Source organism: Crotalus tigris, unplaced genomic scaffold (assembly GCF_016545835.1).
Source record: "Crotalus tigris isolate CLP2741 ecotype Arizona unplaced genomic scaffold, ASM1654583v1 scf7180000018016.4438896, whole genome shotgun sequence".
NCBI lineage: Eukaryota > Metazoa > Chordata > Lepidosauria > Squamata > Viperidae > Crotalus > Crotalus tigris.
Genome location: NW_024096778.1, coordinates 2180681 through 2200462, shown reverse-complemented (window position 1 = coordinate 2200462; position 19782 = coordinate 2180681). Strand labels below are relative to the sequence as shown.

General features: G+C 37.5%; 1 long non-coding RNA gene across 2 annotated transcripts in view; it reads right to left on the bottom strand.

The window, feature by feature from the left end:
- The window catches only part of LOC120309448, a 53944-nt gene extending 34752 nt beyond the window's left edge, over positions 1-19192 (bottom strand). The window contains exons 1-2 of one of the 2 annotated variants that reach the window (XR_005557081.1): positions 15678-19192; positions 9922-9998 (exon numbers count right to left, since the gene is read on the bottom strand). This is a non-coding gene — a long non-coding RNA (uncharacterized LOC120309448). The remainder of the gene's footprint in view (positions 1-9921; positions 9999-15677) is intronic. The other variant, XR_005557080.1, reaches the window with a different exon arrangement.
- Between the last annotated feature and the right edge of the window lie 590 nt (positions 19193-19782).

The window sequence follows — 19782 nt, the reverse complement described above, 5'->3', positions numbered from 1 at the left end:
GGGCACAGTAATTCTATGGCGTTACTGAAATAACCTTTGTAAGAGTCCTATAAATAATCTGTCCCTAAGAGGCTGACTAAAAATGTTAATATTCAAAGCAAGGAAGGAAAAAACATTCATTACCTTCGTGTTTCAGCGGCTTTAACTTCCTAACTCATGTAGCTCCCAGTGTTTTGTTTCCAGTCTGAACATCAATTTCTATGGGGTTATTTTTCCTCATGGTAAGAAAAGATATTCTAATTCAGACATGTCAAACTCGCGACATCATGTGATGTCGCACGACACATCGGAGCTTTTTCCCCATTGCCAGCAATGGGGTGGGCACAGTTTCCTTGTGACACGTCTGGCCCATGGGCCAGCAGTTTGACAACCCTGTTCTAATTGTTTTATTGCTTTTTTCTGTATCTTTTAAGCAAACATTTCTTTAGTAATGCAGAAAATCATGGATAATGTTGCAATCACCTCCTATTCTGATTCTGTGACTGTGCTTCTACTATAATACATGAAAAAGTTAGCCAAATTTCCTTCTGCAAAGTTGCACACCTACAAAATAGCTCGTTTATGAGTTAAGTGTCATGCACTTAGCACATGATTTGTTTATATTAAGTTGTATGTTTAGCATGAACTGGAACTTGTAACCACATAGCGCACTTATTCTCAACAGCCTGTAGATAGTTGGTTTATAGATGTACTTGTCTTGGAGGGAGGGATACAGCAGACTCAATCAGGACCCTTTTGTGCTAATCACTTGCCTCTGGTTTATCAATTTATAGAAACAATCTTGCCTGGTGGCGCAATGGTTAGGTTAGAATGCAGTTTGCAGGCAAAATCTACCCACAACCTGGAATTTGATCCTGTTGGGGCTGGTTGACTCAGCCTTGCATCTTTCCGAGGTTGGTAAAATGAGGATCCAGATTGTTGGAGACAAATGCTGGCTCTGTAAACTGCTTAGAGAGGTCTGTAAAGCATTATAGGGTTTTATGTAAGTCTAAGTACTATTGCTACTGCTATTATACAAGGAAAGGATAACAAATATTGCCTGTCATTGTAGCCACATTATTGGATAGAGAACTGTTGAGAATAGTCTCAAATGAAATTATTTACAGGTCAAGATAACCAACAATTTGGACTCATTGGCCCTGTATTCCAAAATAAGGCTACAAAAATTGAAACGTGAGAAAATTGTAATTTCCTAACAGATTTTCCTGTTTCAGTTGATATCTTTGTACAAAAAGAAAATTCCCAAACTCAGTCACTGAATGAAAATCAATCTTTTCAGGCATCAACTGAATTTTGAAAAGTAAAATAAAGAGTAACAGAGAGACCTATCTCAATAGTTTTACACAGTACTTTAGCTGTGTACAGCAGCTTATATGACTGCTAACATGACTGCTAACATCTTCACAAAGTGTATGTTTTATAACCTTAGATAATCATGATCCAGGCTGTGCATGGATAAGAAGACAAGCCTAAACTGTATGAAGGAAATAAAATCTGCTGAAATAAAGCATTGAAAGGCAGATGTAAAGTTACAATTTTTTCAATACTAGTTTGTTTATCTGAGCAATTCCATATATAATTCACACATACACCATTTTTTTTGTTCTTAGAAAGATGCTGTAAGGTCAATTAATTTTTAACAAGTGGATTTCAGTTCTAGGATACCCAAAACTGCAAGAAACTCAAACAAGATAATCTGCATAAATCTAACTAATCTTCTGAACAGAAAGTCAACATTCACATTCTGTAGCCATCACATATTCTCAGTCTCTGTTGCAGCTTACTTTAAGGGGAATCTCCCTACTTAAGAATTGTTGAGAAGATTCCGGTTTGTCATCGCAGCCATCGCGGATGCTGGAATGCGAGCTCTGTCTTTCACATTCAGTTTTGTTCTGTAGGGAGACCCTGGAAAGGGTTGAAAGTTGCTCTGCAGGGGCAACAAGCAAGGAGGGGACGCCGCTTGATTGCGGGACGGCAGTAGCCCTTCCGCTCGATCTGGGGCATCCCTCCAAACTGGTGGATGAAAGACTGGCCATAGAAATATGGCTTGTCACTAGGCTGCAGACAGCCAAAGTCAAAGTTACCACCAGTCACTTCTAAAGCAGTGTGGATGAGACTGGATGAGATCTGAACCTCTCTTCAATCCTAAGTATTTTCTTCTCTTGTAAAAGCTGCCCAAAGTATCTTCCCCCCTGTGAGGAGAGAGGGAAGGGAACTTCTATCCCACCTTCTAAGAATAGCGGCGACTGACTATCCTGGGGAGTTAAAACACTGAACGAATTACCTTAATCTAACTGGATTTATATGCATCTAAAATTTGGGGACCAAAAGATTTCTTATCTTTACTGAAGACTTTGGTTTTTATTTACAAAAAAGCAATGCAATTGGAAAAAGGATTATAAAACTTTTGAACTTAAAAAACCTTAAACAGCATTGGTGACATCTTGTGGCCAAATTTGATATTACAACTTGTTATTGTCTAAAGGAACTTGGCTTGAAGCCCAGACTATAGATAATACTTTTTCAATCTTGACAAATATCAGCTGTGAGAAGTTCAGCTGTGTTCTATACTCAGTTATAAAATTATTTTCATTCTCTGAGTTTAAAGCCCTCAATTTAACACATCATTAAGAGAATATGGATGAAGACCAGGAACAGATTATTTTTATGTTGAAAGCAATACATAAAATCATTCTTTCAGCTTGGGATGAAATAATATGCTACAGAAAAGTACAAGATGTCAGCCTAAATATATGAACCCAAATTTTGACTACGCAGAAGATAACAGAAGAAGTGGAACAATTAAATACTATGATAGAGAATTCAACTGACCAACAAATACATTGAATGGCAAATCCAGAAAAGTGACTGACAACACTGAAAATGGAAAAGATTTTCTATATAAACCAGAAGAAACTTGAGGAGCAAGAAGAAGAACAGACCAAAGGACAACTATGGGGATCTGGTATAAATAATAGAGAGATGATTCGCTAGCCCTTCCAAAAAAATGGCGACTGGTCTCTTTTATTTCAAATAATATATATAACAACAGAGAGAGATCTATTTGATGACTTAAAAGGACTGACATAGAACGCGAGCTGGCAAAGAAAGAAAGCCAGAATAAGGCTGAATAAAATTGGAGTTTGATTTATTAGAGAGGATTTTATATTACTAATTAAAATAGAATGTACTCAATTAGACAAGATTTTTTTGAATACTAGATTTTGTTATGAATTGAGATAAAGAAAATTTTGGTCACTTAAAACTTGGAAGTATAAATATTAAAAGTTAAATTTGAATATTGATGGGAAACTAAAAATTGGGAAAAACTAACAACAGTACATTGATTGTCTATAAAAATTTAATGTTAAAGCAACTAGGATATATATAAGCTAAAAATTTACTGATAAATGTAACAATGCTATTTTTACTTAATTGATATAATAAGAACTCTATTAGTTCAAATATGAGATAGTAGATATTAAGGGAAAAAGAAAGGAAATATTTGATGTGGTAGCTTGAGATTTGTACTAAAGATTTTTGTATGTTATTAACCCAGCCACCATGTTGTTTTTTAAATATTTAAATGTAAAATTAGAAAATCAATAAAATATTTTTTTTAAAAAAGAATTGTTGAGAACTTTTAAACATTATTTTTGAATTTCTGCAAAGTCTGGTATTGCTTTGAATATATATCTTATATCACAATGGTTTCATTTTTTTCTATTATTAGAGGAAACATTTCAGAGGATTTTGCTGAGTAGGAAACTTCACATCAGTTTTAAAGTCCAGTGGTCCAATTAATAGTATATGGCTTACCGCATTTCATACTCATTACCAATGTAAATTAGTTTCATATTACAGGATATGAGAGATTGGTTTAAGCCATTGAGTTACATTAAAGTAATGGTTAAATGCAATATGTAAACTGAGTCATTTAGACCAAAGCCCAATAAACAAGCTAACCACAAATCAGGAACTCTACAGTAATTCTATAAAATATTTAAACAATTATGATTATATGTAAACCATGTGGTTACACATACAGTATTGTCCATTCATTGAGGGGAGCAAAACTTACCAAAACACACATCATTATTACTCACTGTATACAGGAAAAGTTTTGCCTAGCTTCAGGCTAAAGATAGAACTTCACAACTGTCAATCCTCTAGAGAGCTGAATAGCCTATTGTGGTCTAGATTAACACTTGTTTAGTATATGACTATAAATGAGTAAATTTCATCCTTTAATCCACTATTTCAGGTTTAAGTGTTTGCATGGCTATCTTAAAAATTTCTGGCCTTCATTCAAAACAATTTCTTCCTGTCAAATTGGATTGCAACATACAATTTTGAATAGCATTCCAACAGTTGCATTTTAAAAGTTGATGGGAGCAATGAAAAGAAGGCAAGGCCCCAGAGAGAGAAAAGTAAAAAGAGAAATCCCAGCCAAATATTAATTTTCAACCATATTTGTAACAAGCTTAATTCAAGTGGCAGCATGTTGGAATGCAATCTTAATCCAGAGTAGCACAATTGCACACTACCTATTAACTTTAGTAGTATCCAAAATAGTCTCAAGTAGGTTAATAGAAGGCAGGCAAAGGGTGGGGGGGGCATAAAACTAAGCTCTCCTTGTTTCTTTAAAATCACAACAAATATAGCTGGAATTCAAACAGGTGAATAGACATTTATATGATATTTGCCACATTTCATTGGTAAACTGCATTCTGCTGGCAATTGTGGAAAAGACCAATTGATCTCAGGTGCACTGGGTATAGGGTATCCCATTGTATTTAAATCATTGGCAGGCAACTAATTTTCAACAAAAAAAGACAAGGCAGAGACATTAGAACTTACCTTTCTCTAAAAAAACACATATTTAATCCCAGGGCGTACTACATCCATGGCTCTCTCCAGCTTGAAGATCAAGCTTTGTTAAGTACAGGCAGCTGTATCTCACAATAATTGAGAAGTAGGAAATCCCGAGTACAACTATCTATGCAAACCTAGAGATGTAGTCACCTCCTCCAGGGCTCACACAGTAGCCAATCCTACTGGATACAAAAAGAGCAACCTCTCAGTCATTTTGTTGCCAGATACCATAGGTTTCAGCCATACCTTACTGCTTAACTTCTAGATCATGGGTCTTCAGACTTGGCCCTTTTATAACTTGTGAGCTTCAACTCCCAGAATTCCTTAGCCAGGCATGCTGGCTGAGGACTTCTGGGAGTTGAAGTCCACAAGTCATAAAAGGGCCAAGTTTGAAGACCCCTGTTCTAGATGAAGCCTTTGGGAGAAGTCATCCCTTGGGAAAGGGATGACTATTCTGGTGTTATATCAGCATAGTTATATATCTCCCATTGTCATGCACAAGAGATTCAGTAGCAGTCTTCACCTGGAGGCTATTAAAAGTCTCTACAAGGAGAAACAGGATTAGAATTTTACAGATTGGCTATGAATTCAAAGTTTGACAATTCAAAGACAGTCAATTCTTTCGTCTGAATGGGGCAATGCTTCCCCATATGGAGTTAGCCCACAATTATGGGGTCCTTCTCTGGAACAGAAGGTGGAGGCTATTGTCCTAAAAGCCTCTGGATAATTACATCTTGTGCAGGAGCTGCACTGGCTGCCACTTTGCTTGTAAGTGTAATTTAAGATGCTTGGATGCATTCACAGCCTAGATATCATGGATTATCTTCTCCAGCTTGAATCTGCCTAAGTTGAATCTACATACACTCTAAGCTCAGCCTTCTCACTGATGCCTCTCCCACCGGAACTGTTTATTCCTGGATATCTAGGCCACACCCTCTTACTACTTTTTTTTCCAGAGAGATATTAAAACAGACTTTTCACCTGGACATGAGTAAGATTATTCTACTATTAATGGTGGTCCATTAAAATGATTGGTTATAATTGATTTTTGCTTTTAATCACCCAATATTAATACCATAAGCCACTCAAAGACTCCAGAAATAAAACATGTAAGTTGAATACATGAATGAAAGAAGTCACAAAATGATGCATTCTAGGAAAGGGAGGAAGATGGGGAAAGGTATCCCTCCTCCAGTTTTTTTAAAAAAGCAACTGCAGCACAAAATGAAGGAAGACAAACTTTGCTGCTAATGTCACAGACCTAACAGCAAGCTCTTACTAGTGAATATCAAAAAGCACAGATTTTTCAACTCACCCTGGGTTGAAAAATTTGTGCTTTTTAATACTCACAAATTTCATACCATCTCTATATTTTAATAAATAAAGCCAAAAGTTAAGTAAACAGGATCAACCATGTCAAAATCTGCCTAGGACAGCATGAAAACATTCAAGGGGGAAAAAGCAACCTAAAATTTTCCCTCAGAAAGGAGAAAACAGCTTTGGTACAAAACGACGTTAAGATACTGTTGAGTTCTAAAGCTACATGAGGGTCAGCTGGGGGGGAGAGAAAACAGCAACCCTCTGTATTTCTTACTTTTGGTTCTGTAATCCTGACATTCACCCTGCTCTCTCAAAGCGTTATTTCTACACATAAGCATTTTAGGCCTGCAGAAACTAGACAATTTTGCTTTTTATAAAAGATCATTTTACTTCGTTTCGGGAACATGCTAAAAGATTTCTGAAGGTTTGGTGCCCACGGCAGTTGGCAGCTGCAAACATCCGACTGAAAGCCCCCGTCTGCTGCTTCACAGCTTCCAGTCGAGGGTGTTTACAATCGCTCACTGTCAACAGCAATATTCATTCCTTGGTTGTTGTTTTCTCATTAACCTACAACTAGATCCAGGCAGGTTGACTTAAGAGAATCCTCATCATCACCTCCGCTTCAGGTTGCCATACCACTGGAGCGGTTTCCAAAATTTCCATCTGCAGAAATCTACGTAATCAATACGATGCAACAGGCAAGTATCCCAAGTATAGGATTCCCACTGAGTTAAAAGATGCGATGAGTAATATATTCAGCTGCTCCTTAAGATTAGCCTGCTTCAAGAAAAACAGTACTCACTCTACCCAACCTGGACCAATAGTTCCAAAAATATCTAATGAGCTAACAGATACTGTAACATCTCCATTAATTTTTAAATATATTTTATACTCACAAAAGCTTTGCCATAACCCTAATGTATATTCAGAATATTAAACCTGGATTACTGTGAACAATCCTAATTCTCCTTTTGAAGTCAACTTGTAAGCACTGCTTAAAGACTGCTTTGTAAGTATTTATTGTTGTAACAATTACAATGAATAAGAGTGTTAAAATAAAGGCATTTGAAAGATACTGAGCCATTCTCCTCCTCTATCGGTAAAATATTCACAGCAGCGAAAGTTGATACACAAAAATGTTTTAGTTATTTGAAATACATAGACTTACAGGGTTTTTTGCTTCAACTGATAAATGTAAAGGATCCCCATAAATCACCCCTTGGAAAAGACAAGGTTAGATTTCTCTGCACCAAGGTTAAGAAAACTTGTCCTTCAAGAGCAGATGAAAACAAGCTAAATTGCACTAGAAATTGATTCCTTTTATTCACCACTAAAGTCAAAGCTATTAAAGCCTCCCAGGGAAAAGCACATTTTCTCAATGAATCAAGTTGCTAAGGGAAACAAAGCAAACCTCCAGTGCTATGCATTCCAGGCGTTCTTGGTTCTTGGCATCCTGGAAAAGGATCAACTTTCTATCTTACAACAGATTTCAAACTCGCTTTGGGATTCTAGTTGTAGTATCCAATTTGGTGTAACAATCTACACAGAATATGGAGGACACATCTCATTCTGTGTTATAAGCCTGAAAAACACCCAGAAGCTTTAAAAGCATTAAAGGAGATGAAATAAATAAATAAATAAAATGCTATGCTGTAAGGAATACCATCAGCAGGTTTTTCTACTTTATACTTCCTCACAAAGATTAGCCTTTGTTCCTACAAGCATATCATTTCTAATTTGCTGGGCGGGGGGAGGGAAACCCCATTAGAACTCATTAGCTGAAGATCACCATGTCAACAATGCCCCATTTCATTTTTTACATATATGGTTCCTCTCTGACGTCAAACAGATTATATCTGTTCCAAAGTCAGTAAAAGGTTATGTCTAAAGTGTTTCAGTTTTCAGCATATAATTGGAGTTCCATTATGCAGGACAACGGTATAATAATATGCAATGTTTTCCTGCACCGTTGACTTTAATCAATGAACTTTGTTGTTTTTGTTAAAGTTTGTAAATGCTGTCTCAGCATTTCAGTATTTTAGACAAACAAAAGTATTCATTTTGGAGATGGCTGTCAAAGAGTTCCACCCTCAGCAAGCAATTCATATATAAAAAATTAATGGCTTTGCAACTATTCCTATCTCAGAAAAGAAAGCAAATAAATTATTTGTCAAATGAATGGGAGGGCAATTCTAATAAAGAAATTAGAATGCAATACAAACTGCTTTAATACAGATGAATTCAATTGCTACCACAATCAAACACTCCTGATAAAAACACGTCTTTTTCCAAATTTTCATTTAAATTAATCTACGGAAGCTAATCCATGGCCAGAATCCAAAGACTAAATAAATCAAACTGATGTTTGGACTAATTTTCATTCAGACCCTTGTATCATGTAGACAGCTGGTTTTGAAAGACAGGTAAGTTTCAACAACTTCCTTTTTAACATACAAGAACATTTCTAATCCTGATCAATATGACCAGAGCAGAATTAAGAGATTATTTTTTTTAAAAAAATGCAATGAAGGGGTAACACTTTCAAAGCTTTAATAAAGGTCCTTATGAGTTGAGTTTAATTTCATTAACTCTTAGGGACTTCACAGACACATCCAAATAGTTACTTGGGCAACAATTCAGAAGAGATTTACAACTGCTTTTTTCCAGCGTGTCTTTTCAATGCCCCAATCTACCGTAACCTACAATATCTGTGGTATGCCTGGTATCTTTGTAGATCAAGGTACTAACTAGGGCCAGCCCTGCTTAGTTTCCCAGTCCAAACTAGGCCATTCAACAATTATGCCATTTGCTGAGACCTTCCCAAATACCAGAGGCATTAAACTGTATCATGTCCTTGCTCTAAATATTTTGGAGAAGTTTTTTAAACCTAAAAGAGAGAGAATGAATTTCCCAAAAGCTGTCAGTTTACATTCTAGTAGATCACTTTTTTTCTGTCTCAACAGATAGTTGCACCAAGCTGACTTTGTCTGGGCTAGGAAGCTAAAAAAAGGTCAGGCTGTTTTGAAGCTGGACAGGACACCACCACAGAATTCCACAACTCTATGGTCAAGTCAGAAGATACTCCAACAGAAAGCAATAACAAACAATTTATATAATGTAACTTTAAAAAATTGTATGCCATGTCCACGTAATTATGGGGAATCAAGCACCACCTAGGTAAAACCCAGAATTTTTACACTTTTCTGATTTTGATAAATATTACTGTTGGGAAAAAACAACTTTCCCAAAACAGTCATATGGATTATTATAATCAACTGGATTATCAGTGTCCTTTCATAGAAAATATTTCATTCCTTTCATATAAATGCTCCCCAGTTAAAAATGTTTTTAATACTGGCAAGTTCATCACTGGGAGACTAATTCTATGTTTTGTTTTAATGTTCCTCAAACTATTCAGTATTTTCCACTGAAAGATTTCTGGAAATGGGAATATTACTGTCCATGATCAATATATGCCATACAGTATCTTAATTAACTATGCATTTGCACTCTTCAATTCTTATTTTCTGAAATTAATTCCATAATGTTCACAGGTAGATATTCCAAAATAGAACACAGAGTGTGGGACATGGGAAACATGGAGCGACACCTGTTTTGTTGAGTGCTAGAACATTAATTAAACCCCACAATAATCTAAATGAGCAAAATATATTAGTTTACCTGGCTGAATTATCTAGTTGTTAAAAAAATGGAATTCTTACTTACAAAAATCCAATCTTCTCATTTGAACACCTAAGACACTTCATACATTTTTAGGATCACTGTTCTTATCAGCCAACCTCCTAAAAATCAAATTAAGAATAGTGAAATATTCATTACTTTCATGAGATTCAGAATCTTGCAGCATTATTGAATTAAGTTTTCCTAATAAAGCAAAGAAAATAGTAATGGACAAGAGAACAATATTTGCTAAATATTGTGAAAATAAATGTACTCCCAACATTACTTGTGTTAAACAATCTTAACAAGCTAGCCTTACTTTTGTAATTTAGAAATTACAAAATAAGTCAAAAAGCTATTATTTAGACATTGAGTTAAACCATGAAATAAATTTGCATGATTTTTTTCCAGGTTAAGTTGTAATAAGAGGCTACATGAGGGCTAAAATTTCAATTTCAATCTTAAATTTAGGATATTATATTAAATCAAACTCTGTGGATTACAAATAAACCACATATAAAATAAATCATAGCTTTGCATGCTGTGTTATATGAGCCTAGGCCTTATACAGGTAGCCCTAAATATACGAACACAATTGAGTCCAAATTTTCTGTTGCTAAGCAAGGCAATTAAGTTAATTTTGTCCCATGTTATAACCTTTTTGCCACACTTGTTAAGTCAATCACTGCACTTGTTAACTGAATTGTATAGTCAAGTAAATCTGGCTTGACTTTGCTTGTCAGAGACAGCTGGGGAGGTTGCAAATGATAATCACATGACCCCAGGATGCAACTGTAATAAGTACATGCCAGTTGTCAAATGTCTGAATTTTGATCATGTGATCATGGGGATCCTGCAATAATGAAGTGTGAAAACCAGTTATAAGTGATTTTTTTCAGTGTCACTCTAACTTCAATTATTAAATGAATGGCTGTAAGTCAAGGACTACCTGTACAAACCTGATTACATGCAATTTAATGTCATGATATCAAATCCATTCTCCATACACCAGTACAGAAATATTATAGTGAATATGAATTGTTTTATGAACCACAGCAGAATCGGAGACACTTATTTGGAAGTAAACATCATTGAACTAAATTGGATTTACTTTTTAATAAATCTGCACTGAACAGAGATATGAAGTCATTTTTCAAATTCTAGAGAACAGACAATAGAAATTATTTAATATGCTGGATCTTCATAGTCTTCAAAATAAAATTCCAATGTAATTATATTATAGAAGATTGACTACTTATTAGAAAACTCTGTTTCCACTATGGCTTTCCAGAACTTTCTTCTAATTGCCTTTATATCTAAACATCTGCCTATCCCAGGTCTTTGGGAAGGATTCAATAAGTGGCTAAAATGCCAAATCCAGTCTAGACATCTGGCTGTGTGACAAACCATTATAACTGGCACTTTTAACACCATCAAACAGTGGCCTATCCGAGGTCTTTAGACTGCCAAATCCAGTCTAAATATCTGGCTGACTATGTGACAAGCCATAGTAGCTACTGTCTTAGTAAACTAAGTCAATATTTATCATTGCAGTCATTATCAGGTTTTTTTTTTTAAAAAAATGGAGTGTTTATGTTTTTGGAGTATTTTGTAACTTATGCAGGAAGACATATTGGAAAGGAAAAAATACTCCTCACTGAAGAATATTCTAAGGTGGAGTATTTATTGTAAGCCCCCTTTAACAGAAAGGACTCCTCTTAGTTGCAATTTTGCACACTATAGAGAAAAGCTTCAGGAGAAACATGAGCCTATAGCTAACAGCCTAGACATTTTAATAGTTCATTAACTAAACCCCCATTTTGAAGCACTGACAATATATTTGCAAGGTCACGTACAGTATTTCAAATTCTGTTAATATATTACATCTTTATTCTGGTGCACCTGCAAGTTAACTCTTACTAGAAGCTACATTATTAGCATGTGGGAAATGTTTTAAACAAACTTAAAGCAATTCATATACAAAATCTTGCATGAGAGGAAAAGTAACCCAGGAATTATTTTTTAGGTCCTGTTACACAATAACTGAAATGCACATTGTGGTACAATTTGCAGCTTTAAAATCTGTAGAAGCTTTACTATGTAATTACCCCAGGATGCTGTAGTATCTACAGAATTCTGATTGCTGCTCCCACATGTCACATTTTGTAGCTGTGAACTGTACTGGAGCATAAGCATTTACCTTAAAAGCAAACAAACACTTCCAAGTTATCCATTTCATAGTCTTCAACCAAGACTATAAAATGTTGTTTAAGTGTTTATCTTTAACAGAGGAAAATGAAAAGGACAGAATGGGCTGTGTTTAGATTAGTCAGCTTTCTTGATTCGTATACTTTTCTCTGGAGGGTAGAATATAAAATATATCCAGATTCTCCCTCCAAAGGCAAAAAACCTACTTTAAGCTGTCAGGTTTTAAAAGATTTGGGCTTAGTTCATTTATTTACACCTCTGCTGAATTCACATATCTTGCCAAGTTATATTATTTGCTTAGTTTTGATTCACTTTTGCAAAATTTAGCTGCTATAATTTTAAACTATGATGTATGGCTTAGCGTATAGTCAACAAGGCGGCACTTGTAAAATTATTTATAATATCCATAAGTCTCAAAACTCAAAAACCAATTAAAATGGTCAACATAGTACAACTTAGCTGAATCTTGTAAGTTCTCATAACTCCTCACTTTTTTTAAGTTTCCAAAATGACTACAAATAATGTATACATGGAATTTTGAAAGTAACTTAGTTCATTAGTCAGAGAAACAATCTATTCTACAACCATGAAACTATGAACTCATAATGCTAACCTCCAAAAGTCTATTGGAAAGTCCCATCGTGTTCTAGAGGTTTTATTTATACCAAGATTTAGCTTCTTTTGCTTTTCAAACAAAACACAACAAAAGTTCCCATGTCTTAAAGTCAAAGCATTGAAGTAAATATTACAATCTATCCTTCAATTTTACTGATCACAGCAGCCAATAAGTAACATATACATTTTGAGGGACCATTGACCTACTTCACAACTAGGACATAAGCCCCTACTCTTACTGATGTCAACCAATGCTCTTACTTATGCATTTATATGATGAGCACTGTATTGTGGGATGAGATTTTATCTATCTCTAGTTTTGGTGTCTTAAGTATCTATGTTTACCATATTTACATTAAATTACAATTACCTTAAGGCAGTGTTTCCCAGACTTGACAATTTTAAGGCATGAGGACTTCAACTCCCAGAATTCCACAGCCAGCAACGCTGGCTGTGGAATTCTGGGAGTTGAAGTCCACATGCCTTAAAATTGTCAAGTTTGGGAAACACTGCCTTAAGGCAAGGATAAAGCTCTAATCTGCCAAATATAACTAGAATTTTGGGAGAAAATCTTCAAAATCTCTATAGTTTACTTTTACTGGCTAAATAAATGTAGAACCCCAGTATCTCTTACCCAAAATTTCTTATTTTCAACTATACTGGCAAATTAACATGAATGAGAAGCACAAGCAATAAGCACCTTAATAATTTAACCACTGGCATTCTATTACAAACAAAAAGGATACAAAATATAGTTATTCAAAAACAATTATGTCCCACAGTGAGAAAGAGGCAAGTTCCAGATGCCGAGACAAAAAGTTCTGCCAATTAACTACTACCGTGTTAATTGCTCCAGTAACTATCCTTCCCAATACAATAGTTTATGTACGTTCATATACATTATTTTTGGAAAGCCAACTGTATATAAAAAGTATCCTTGATATGAATGTTTTGGAACTAAGGAAAGTAGATGAATATTCTTGTAATATTTTCAGCTCTGTACGAATATTTGAAATAAAGGGTAGCATTTAGCATAATTGTTTTCCTATGTTTCTGTAGTATTTTAACCTAACTTGTTTCAAAATATGAAACTAGGCGTGCCAAGAAAATAAATGCAAAGAATTATAGATCAAGAAATGTTTTAAGAATATGTTCTCCGCTGTACAAGACAGTACATTCAAGGTTATCCATCTAACTATTGGAAACCGCTTCAGGAAACATAAAAAGCTGTTTAATCAGAAAAGAATTTCCACCCTTTTCCTAAGTAGAAGCCACACCCTCCAACTAATGACAGAAAAGCATTTTGAATTAGAACTCTACAAGTGCCTTGCCTCAGGCAAAGCAAGTCTCTCCTATTTTCAGAAAAGAAAAGAAACTCTTGCTCAGTAAGTAGCAATTAGGCTGCAGGATTTATATGCTGAACACGGTCAAATGGAAGAACACCAGATCAGTGGACCATAGCTTTAGTGCACTGAGTATGATTAACAGAATGAGCCTTCAAAGGTCAATTAAATGTCACCACTTTTGAGGGGGAAAGTCTTCTGAAATTTGGTCAGGGTGTAGTACTGTGGTACAGGCAAACATCTTAATTCTAGTATTTCATAGGAGTTATGTGAACCCCAATATCTGTATGTACAGACATAATGGATATCTATTTCCTGAAAAAGAATGGATATTTATACGAGTGGGCAGAATGGTGTTAGTGCTATTAGTTATGTTTAATCAAGTAAAGCAAGGTATTTTCCCCTAGTTTAGAACAGCTTCAATGGGATGAAATATTTCTTTCCCGAGGTTTTTAACAGAATATTATGGGATAAAGTTGTGATGATAAATTTCTTGAGAATCCTGATGGGGGGGGCACAGAAAATACTGTCAACTTCATTTGAAAAATGAAAAGTTTCTGCAAAACATTTTAGTCTTAGTCAAACAATTTTGCAAAGTTTTAAACTTATTCCAGAGATATTATTATAGCCCAATATTTCCAATACCCCCAAACAGTAGAGATAATATTTACAATATGCTCTAAGTAATGAAATACAAAATCTCTCCCACATGCACACACTTGCAAAAGCTGAAAAAAAATCTGCAAGAACTGCAGGAAGAACTGCAAGTTGAATTATAGTAGCACATCAGAAAAAAAAATGTTAGGAGAAATCTTTTAAACAGTCTGCAGTTCTTACAACATATCTTGTCAAGATGGATAAATGATTCAGAAGAATGTTTTTATACTTTTCCCAAGGACAGATGATAAACCTTCACTATGAATAATGAATCTGTATGGCCTCTGTTCTGAAACCCATTAGAAATGACTTACAAGGTCAGCTAATACATAAAGTGATATTAATGGTCTTACTAACATTGAGTGTTAAAAAGATTAATAGATAACATTGATCTCTGGGAGTTTGGGAGAAAGAGCCAAGAAACATAAGTTACATTTTAAAATTGAGAAACCTATCCTTTTTACAAGTACAAGAAAGATATCTCTATTAGATCCATCAACAATTTAAATCTTCAAATACAGTATAATTAAAACCTGAAGTAGATTAAGGTTGGAATCATATTTAGCAATGGCCTGTTGAAAATGAAAACATGTTGACATAGTAAGGCAGAGAAGATAAAATATAGTACAACTTAGCAGACCACGTGAGGTCAAAAAGATTTCAAGCACATTTAGACCAGAGAAATGCACTTTTAATCTACTAAAATGCGATGTTTAATATTAAATGCAGAGTTAATTCAGCTTCATCTGCACTTTCGGCCATTTTTTTCAATTCTTCACGCACATAAGCTCATCAACCATAGATCAGAGTTCACAAGTTATCCTTCAGTTTCAATCCGAAGTACACCCGCAGTACTTGTAAGTAAACTGGGGCTTCCCTTAACAATAAACAAACACCAGAGCGGAGCGCACAGCTATATTCCCAGCGCAACTGGAGCAACTTGATCTGTAGCTCAGTCCACTCAGCCATGAAAGATACCTGTTGCTGCACCTGCAGAACTGGCTCCATTATGTCACCAACGCCAGAGCTTGTAAAGGGCTGTAAATTTGCCCCTGCAACAAAACTAAACAAAATCAAACCAGCCGGCTCGACTTTTTCCGCTTGGATTTGTCGTCACTCTGGAACCAGGCGTCCCTTTTCATTATTACTGTTGTTGCTGTTATTGTTATTCCAATATCTGTCTCTCTCTCTCCAGATATCCCACCCAGCCACTCTTCCGTGCCCTCGACAAGCTCTTTTTAACACAAGGCAAAGCGATTCAAGGAAGGAAGGAAGGAAGGAAGGAAGGAAGGAAGGAAGGAAAGAGGAGCCTACTCCAAGCCAAACCCATGTTATTATGCTTTTATAGGGGGAAGGAAGCCGAGGACTAATTCCCGCCACACCTCGCCGTCCCACCCGAGCTTTGTAAAAATTTTCAGCGGCTCCACCACGTTGCTACTCCGGTGGCGGGACGTGGATTAACAAAAGTGTGTGCTGCAAAGCGAGGCAGATCCTTTTTTCCGTCCGATTTTTTTTTTTTTTTTTTTTTTTTTGCCCCGCAGATTACAGGGCAACGGCAAGGAGAAAAGCCCAAGTCCCCGGAGCGACGACTCTCCTGCCTCTGAAGCACTGCCGAGGAAGCAGCAAACGTGGAAAGCGGACGGCGGTGGCCGCGGCAACAGCTTTCCACCTGTGGCGAAGTTCTTGGCGGGAGCCCTTCTCCCGGCGCCTCCCCGAACTTGAGCAGCGCAACAGCCAGAGCCCACCTAGTCAGGCGGTCCGCCAAGTTCTCTCCCGTCTCCGCCCGCTCGCACGTAATTTCCACCCACAGCCTCCGCCCGAGAAGAGTGGCGCTGCCGCCGCCGCCTTTCGGCTCCGTCTCAGCGGAGACCCCAGCGCCAAGTGGGAAAAGGAGCGAGGCTATCCCATGACGCCCCTCCTCCGGCCAAGGAGAAGCAGCCGCTCAACTTCACGGTGACGTGACGCGCTTTGCGTCACGTGGAGTTTGGCTCCAAGAGCACAACTAAGTGGCCCAAGGAAACTCCGTCCGCCATCCTCCCGCTCGCCGCTTTCCCTCCTTCAGGAGCGCGGCCGGCTTGGCATTGTCCGCCCGCCCGCCCCTCAACTGTCCTGTATCCTTCCTTCCTGGCTCCCCAAGGGGGCGTGGGGGGAGCGTCCCTTCAGACTCCACCTCTTCTCTTTGCTTGCGGTGTCTTGCCTTGTTCTTTGTTTCTCCAGCTTCTCCCTACTCCGCCCCCATTGCTTTCCCTTGACAGCTGCGGTTCCTTCCGATTCAGCCGCACTATTTCCCCCCCCCCTTTAGGGACAGCCCAGCGCGGCCGAAAGAAAGAAAAGTAAAGACTTTCCCCACCACCACCCCGTCGCTGCCCTCCCGGCCTTCCCTGCCCTGCCAGCGCCAGAGAGCGTGCGCGCGACCGCGGCTGAGCGCCCCGCTTGCAGGTGGAAAGCTGGGAATGAATTCTCCACCCCAGGGCTGCTTCTGCTTTGAAACCCCTCCTCCGGGATTCCATCTTCTCCACGCTCAAGCTCCTCCAATTAGCTGCAGGGGACGGCAGAGACTTGAGCCAATGAACTGACGGCAGTCCGGAGTGTCCCGTCAGCGTGAGCCAATTAGGAGGAGAATTGAATCTTTCCTCGACTCCCTCCTTCTTTCTCATTCTCATCCCGGTTTCTTCAACCCAGTCGGGATTCTGGCAGACGCGCGGTGGGTCTAATACGGTTGAACAGCTGGAAAGGGTCGGCGAGAGAGGCAACCGCAGCCCTCGCCGCTACTACTGTTGGTAGCATTAGGAAACACTTTCGGGGAAAAGGTGGGTAAACGTCAATAAGGATTCTCCGATTGGAACACGAAGATCGGCAAGAACGTCTGCTCAGCGCCCTGTTGAGCCTGTATCATCTTATTTACATTCAGACGATGGCAGCTTTTGATCTCACTGCGTAGCAGAAGTAGATAAGGTTGAGATAATGAAGGCTGGCAAAATGTGGAGTAAAAATTGTAGTCAGGTGTTGAGCATAGCATGCATCACCCGCACAATCCAGAAAAGAAAGCTTTTTGACTGATTTATGATGTTCTCTTCGTGTGATGTTCCATGTTTTTACCCGTATGCATGCAATTGTCCAACTTGACTGTTGTTCTAATGCACATATCTTTTCGCAACCGGCTGTTAGTCTCTAACTTAGGCAAAATGTATTAATGGATTTGGCTTATCAAAGAAATGTAAAATAGAAGTAGTAGATTAATGTATGAAAATTGGCAAAGATTAATTTCTGATCTTTTAGTTTAGGAACGGATTGCTTCGTGAGAAATAAGTGATGGGAAAAAAATTGAACACAGTATCATACAATACAATACAGCTTATTTTGATAAAGATTTGGGTAGTGAAGACTATCTTTAATATTTGAAAAAGTTGTGAAAACTTGATGAGCATCTTATTTCAACCAATTATTATACTTTTGTTACAGTATGGATTTTTTTCTATAACCGAATATAGTTGTTGTCTGCATTCCTTTTTACTCTCTTATATTATGTTTGCTTTTTAAAATAATGAGCAATGTCAGTTTGAGAAAAAAAATGGGTGCAATTTTTTTTATAAAAATACTAATGTAATGCAAGTAAGTCACATGCAAGACCTTTTAGGATCTGAACTTATCTCCAAGTCAGCCCCTCCCAATCCCACCTTCCAGATGTGCAGAACAATCACTTCTATAATTTGCTGGTTGAGGAGTTGTAGTTTTAACATAGCTAGAGGGCACCAGCTTGGAAAAATGCTAAATATGGATTCGGTGACCCTTGTCAATATTCATATTTTGTTTTTATTAAACTATTTTTTTTAAAAAAAATGGTTTCATGATTTTTTTAATTTGAAATGCTAGTACTTGCTTTTAAGATGTGTAGAAGAACCAGTAGTATTTCATGGATTGCCTCTGCCATCCATTTAAGGGAAAATATTGATATCTCCCTGTAGTTGCTGAAGATCTGGTCACAGTGTTTATTTTCATACTGTCTCTTAGCTTAGGAGGATAAAATACTCCATAGTGAAACCAGCTGCATTTTAGCCTAGCACATTATATACAAATCCATTCATGAGAATACAGTTCAGCCATTGGGTTCACATTACACATTAGCCTAAATATGTATTTAATGTATCACGAGAATACAGCCAATATAAGTCAGTTTGTCAGTGTATCACATGAACCCAGAAAAATAAACCATGGTTAGGTGTGTTAAATAAATAATCTAACAGAAATCACTCTTGAAAGCTGCTTGGAAGCTTTGGTTAAGATACTTTGCAAGCCAGAATTTTTTTTCAGGAATAAAGATTTAAACCTTCATATAACTTCACTTCTCATTCCCATGCAAAATTCAAAATGCTGAACTGGGACCACAGTTATTATAGGTCCTGTGACTTACTATAGAGCAGTGATTCTCAACCTTCCTAATGCCGCGACCTTTTAATACAGTTCCTCATGTTGTGGTGACCCCCAAACCCCCATCCAGCTAGCCAGGGGGGTATCAAAAACTTGACCAAAAAAAAAAAGGAAAAAAATGGGAAAGTATAGGTAGTCCTCGACTTACAACAATTCGCTTAGTGACTGTTTGAAGTTACAACAGCATTGAAAAAGTGAATTATGATCATTTTTCACACTTATGATTGTTGCAGCATCCCCAGGGTCATGTGATTTACATTTGGATGCTTGACAACTGATTCATACTTATGACATTCAGTGTCCCAGGGTCACGTGATCAATGGCCAGGGGGCGTGACCAGCTGATCACTCAGGTTGCAGAGTGCCTGTGGGGGAATCTGTGGGTCTCTGGGATGGGACTGGGGTGGGTGCCTGCCTTCCTTCCCTCCCTTCTCTCTCCTTGTCCCTTCCTTCCTTCTTTTCTTCCTTTCCTTCACCTCCCTCTTAGTCTCTTCCTCCTTCCCTCCCTCTCCCATTGTCCCTTCCTTCCTTCTTTCCTTCTTTTCCTTCACCTCCTTCTTAGTCTCTTCCTCCTTCCCTTACTCTCTCCCATTGTCCCTTCCTTCCTTCTTTCCTTCCTTTCCTTCACCTCCTTCTTAGTCTCTTCCTCCCTCCCA